The following is a 6,000-nucleotide window of genomic DNA, read 5'->3' on the forward strand; positions in this document are numbered from 1 at the left end:
TTACCTTTGTTGCTCCTTCTTTTCTTTTTCTTATTCACATTATGTGTGGGTTCAACCTTCTTCTTTGAGCTCCTTATTGATGAGATTGGTTGAATAGAAAGCTCCTCCTCATTACCTGATTCATCATAAGAAATAATAGGAGGATATTGGGAAGTCTCTTCCCTTTCATTAGTATTCTCTTCATTTTCTATTTGCTTTCTTTTCTTTAGGTAATTGGCAATATAAGGATTTTCAATGCAATTCACTGCACAATACAAATAAATCTTTTCTAGATCAATATCAAGAAAATGCCCAAGATTAAATTCTGGAATATGCTTAGTTGCACGTTTCAATTCCTCATAACCCAAAAGCAAACTAAGTTCATTATGTTGTGCAAGGGAAATCAAGTCATCACAATTTTTGGACACGATTCGATCATGAAACAATTTGCATCAGAGATTTAAATGACCACGTTCATTGCAAAGTTCACAAGTACGGCAAAGGAAATTTAAATTTTTAGCACTCACATTAAACCTTTCTTGCAACCCTTTAGTTTCTAAATACTTATGCCTCTTGCAATATCTATTTTCCCTATTTGGTGTGTACTTGCACAACTATCCAGGTGGTCTCTGGAAGCATCGGTTAGTCCATTATAAAAGATATCAAGTATTTCATTTTTCTTGAGAGGATGATCAAGCAAGGCATTAAGTAATTGGAGAAGCCTCCCCCAAACTTGTGGGAGACTCGCTTCTTCAATTTGCACAAAATTATATATTTCCATTAAAGCAACTTGTTTCTTATGAGCGGGGAAATATTTATCAGAAAAGTAATAAATCATATCCTGGGGACTACGCATAGAACCAGGATCAAGAGAATTAAACCATATTTTAGCATCACCCTTTAATGAGAATGGAAATAACTTAAGGATATAGTAGTAACAAATTTTTTTCCTCGTGAGTGAATAGTGTGGCTATATCATTCAATTTCGTAAGATGTGCCACAACAGTTTCAGATTCATAGCCATAAAAAGGATCAGATTCAACCAAAGTAATTATCTCAGGACCGACCGAGAAATCATAATCCTTATCAGTAATACAGATAGGTGAAGTAGCAAAAGCAGGGTCATATTTCATTCTAGCATTCAGAGACTTTTCTTTCAGCTTAGCTAATAATTTCTTAAGATCAGATCTATCATTGCAAGCAAGAAAATCTCTATCAGTTTCTTCATCCATAACATAACCCTCGAGCACAACATACTATTCAAATCTAGGGGGAGAATCTTCATCATCACTTTCATCAGTATTATCAGTTTCAATAATTTCATTCTCTAGCCCTAGCAAGTTGTTCATCAAGAAATTCACCTAATGGCACAGTATTATCAAGCATAGAGGTAGTTTCATCATAAGCGTCACACATAGCAGAAGTGACATCATCAATAACATGAGACATATTAGAATTAATAGTAGAAACAGGTTTAGGTGTCGCAAGTTTACTCAAAACAGAAGGAGAATCAAGTGCAGAACTAGATGGCAGTTCCTTACCTCCCCTCGTAGTTGAGGGATAAATCTTGGTTTTCTCGTCTTTCAAGTTCCTCATAGTGATCAACAGATATAAATCCCAAGTGACTCAAAGAATAGAGCTATGCTCCCCAGCAACGGTGCCAGAAAATAGTCTTGATAACCCACAAGTATAGGGGACCGCAACAGTTTTCGAGGGTAGAGTATTCAACCCAAATTTATTGATTCGACACAAGGGGAGCCAAAGAATATTCTCAAGTAATAGCAGTTGAGTTGTCAATTCAATCACACCTGGAAAACTTAATATCTGCAGCAAAGTATTTAGTAGCAAAGTAATATGGAAGTAACAGTAAAAGTGGCAAAAGTAACAATAGCAGTTTTGTAGTAATTGTAATAGTGGCAACAGTAAAGTAACTAAGCAAAGATCAATATGTGAAAAGCTCGTAGGCATTGGCTCAGTGATGGATAATTATGTCGGATGCGATTCCTCATGCAATAGTTATAACATAGGGTGACACGGAACTAGCTCCAGTTCATCAATGTAATGTAGGCATGTATTCCGAATATTGTCATACATGCTTATGGAAAAGAACTTGCATGACATCTTTTGTCCTACCCTCCCGTGGCAGCGGGGTCCTATTGGAAACTAAGGGATATTAAGGCCTCCTTTTAATAGAGTACCGGACCAAAGCATTAACACTTAGTGAATACATGAACTCCTCAAACTACGGTCATCATCGAGAGTGGTCCCGATTATTGTCACTTCGGGGTTGCCAGATCATAACACATAGTAGGTGACTATTGACTTGCAAGATAGGCTCAAGCACTCACATATATTCATGAAAACATAATAGGTTCAGATCTGAAATCATGGCACTCGGGCCCTAGTGACAAGCATTAAGCATAGCAAAGTCATAGCAACATCAATCTTAGAACATAATGGATACTAGGGATCAAACCCTAATAAAACTAACTCGATTACATGGTAAACCTCATCCAACCCATCACCGTCCAACAAGCCTACGATGGAATTACTCACGCATGGCGGTGAGCATCATGAAATTGGTCATGGAGGGTGGTTGATGATGACGACAGCGATGGATTCCCCTTTCCTGAGCCCCAAAAGGACTCTAGATTAGCCCTCCCGAGAGATATTAGGGCTTGGCGGCGGCTCCGTATCGTAAAACGCGATGAATCCTTCTCTTTGATTTTTTTCTCCCCGAACGTGAATATATGGAGTTGGAGTTGAGGTCGGTGGAGCCTCAGGGGGCCCATGAGATAGGGGGGCACGCCCCCCACCCTCGTGGACAGGGTGTGGGCGCCCTGGTATTGATTCTTTCGCTAGTATTTTTTATTAATTCCAAAAATATTCTCTGTGAAGTTTCAGGTTATTCCGAGAACTTTTATTTCCACCATGGCAATTCTGCTGAAAACAGCGTCAGGCCGGGTTAGTTCCATTCAAATCATGCAAGTTAGAGTCCAAAACAAGGGCAAAAGTGTTTGGAAAAGTAGATACGACGGAGAAGTATCATATGGGCACTCCCCTTGGCTTGTGCCAAGCTTGGGGGAGGTGCCCCGTTATCGTATCACACCACTCTCTTTTCCTTTATCTATCTTAGTTCGATCTTTAGTTATCTTTTGAATTAGCTGAATAGAAGTTTAGTTAGATCTTCCTTCGAGTGTTTTCTTAGTGATCTATCTATCTATCTATCTATCTATGTAATCGTGTGCGAGATATATAATAAAGTTTAGTTTGAGTTTTGCTTTCTTTACTTTTATGTTTTAACCAAAAAGAAAAGAAATAATAAAAAAGATCATATGCTAATCTTATGGTGAGTAATGACATCACATAAACAAAAGTACAAGTGGTAAAATTTGTTGAAAGTTGACAAACATAGCATTGGTTAGTGATGCAATTCATGAAAGAATTAATAAGGGAAGAGAAGATTCACATGAAAACACACTATCTTGGACATCTTTTATGATTGTGAGCCCCCATCAAAATATTATATGTCAAAATTGTTGACGTTGGACAAGGAAGACAACGTAATGATTTATGTTTGTTCATATTCACTTTTATATTGTCACATATCCTTTAACATGTGGTGCTTGCTCAATATATTTGCTAGCCAAAAACTCCGCACTAAGTAGAGATACTACTTGTGCATCCAAAAACCCTTAAACCCAAAATCTTATTTTGAGAGTCCACCATACCTACCTATGGATTGAGTAAGATCCTCCAAGTAAGTTGTCATCAGTGCAATAAGGCAATAAAAATTGCTTCTAAATGTGTTAGATCATTTATTATAAGACAAAATTGAGCGTTGTACAAACTTGTGATGGCAAAATAATAAAAGCGACAAACTACATAATAAAGGTTGCTATCATAAGGGGCAATACAACATGATGTTCTTTTGCAATAGGGGATTGAGCATACAAACCAAAAAGCGCATGACAATCTCTGCTTCCCTCTGCGAAGGGCCTATCTTTTACTTTTATTTATTTACTTTTATGCAAGAGTGAAAGTATTCTTCCATATTCCTTTTTATTTTCTTTTTTTGCAAGCATCATGTGGCGAGGAAAGATCTAGGCACATATATCCAGTTGGATATGGGTGAGCAGTAGTTATTATTGTTGACATCACCCTTGAGGAGAATATGTTGGGAGGCGAAACTATAAGCCCCTATGTTTCTATGTGGCCGGTTGAAACTTTTCGCCCGTGTGTATGAGGTGAGTGTTAGAAATCATAGAATATTATATGATGGTTGAGTATGTGGACTTGCCAAAAGGCTCCTGAAAAGATGATGAATTGTAGTTGCAAAGTTGACTGAGAACATAGTTTGTTGGTTTTCAATAGAGTTTATGCTTTTACTTCGATGTTGTAATGAATTGTTACTTTTTCATGAGAAGTTATATGATAAAGTTTTGTGATAAAGTTCTATGATAAAGTTTTTGGCTGTTATAATAATAAGCATGATGCTTCTATGTTCATATTTGTTTTTATCGATACCTCTCTCCACTACAAAAAAAGACACACCCGTGACATTTTGGGTCGAACGAGTTTTTTTTCCTGTCATGCTTATGACACTTCTATGACGATAATTGTGACAAAAGAACATATCATCATTGATGAGGTGGGCTCCTACTTCTATGAAAAAAACCATGACAGAAAATGGGCTTTTCCTCCTGGGCGGGCCGGGGACACATCTGCATGACATTCTTTGGGCCGTCCTTGACGGAAAAATCATGGTAGAAGCGAGGGCGAGGAAAATATCGGGGAGTTCCCGGTTACGGTGGGTGGTCGGGGCCGAGTGATGCACGGAGGTTTGCACGTTTCTCTCGTACATGTACACGTGTGTGTGCAAGGCGTTGGGCTCTAACTAAACCCGAGCGATTGCACTAGCTACGTTACCATACCCCGATCAATCCCTTGGCTATTAACTGAACCCGAGTGATTTCTTTGCTACTGCTACTAACTAAAGCTGATCGAAGCTGCTTCTTGATGAACAGTCCCCGGTGGGGGTTAGATGAACAGTTCCTGGTGGGGTTTGATGAACAGGATCCCATGGTAGTAGAGGCTGTTGCCACTGGATGAACATGACCCCGATCAAGGAGGTGGTGGTGGATGAACAGTAGCTGGTGGAGGGACCCCGTGGAGGGCTGGTTGAATAGGACCCCTTGGAGGGCTGGTTGAACATGACCCCGTGGAGGGCTGGTTGAACAGGAGTCGGTGATGGCTGGTTGAATAGTAGCCTATGGAGGTTGGATGAACAAGACCCTGTGGATGAACAGTAGCCCATGGAGTCTCGTTTTGCGGTACGCCACACCCCTCCTGATGAACAGGACACCGTTTCGACCTTAGGTGCTCCAATACAACTCAGTTTCCTCCATTTTGCGGTATGCCACACCCCTCCCGACCAACAGCACCCCGTTTCGACCGTAGGAGCTCGAACACAAGTCCATTTCCTTCATTCTGCGGTACGCCAGACCCTTCCTAATGAACAGGACCCTGTTTTGACCATACGCGGTACAACAGAAGGCCGTTTTTCTCCGTCTTGCGGTACGCCAGACCCCGTTCCTATTGTTCCATCCAAGCCGATTGGCTCCCGATGAACAGGACGACGTCCCTATACGCATTAGAGACCCTGCCCGTATGTACGTACATAGTCGTGGGTCTGTCTAGGATAGATCTAGATGTGACATAGTTATGTCACATCTAATCTAATGTCCACTATGTTTGTGTTCTATTTTTTGTCCCAGTTTTTTTGTTCCTTGTTGCCGTGTTATTTGTGGGAGCTCAGATGTGACATCTTTAGAAAACATCTAGATGTGAATTACAAAAACTGATTTACTATCTTGCAGCATGGCTGTACATATGTGTACATGATATAGACGGTACTGCGTGACATGCTACGTTGGCGCCTCTACTTCAACACGTGCCGCTCCTTACTCGGCAACGGTACGTCGCTGCAGAGAGACTGAATTGACTGCTATGTATGTACAC

This window comes from Triticum dicoccoides, chromosome 2B (assembly GCF_002162155.2).
Source record: "Triticum dicoccoides isolate Atlit2015 ecotype Zavitan chromosome 2B, WEW_v2.0, whole genome shotgun sequence".
NCBI classification, from domain to species: Eukaryota; Viridiplantae; Streptophyta; class Magnoliopsida; order Poales; family Poaceae; genus Triticum; species Triticum dicoccoides.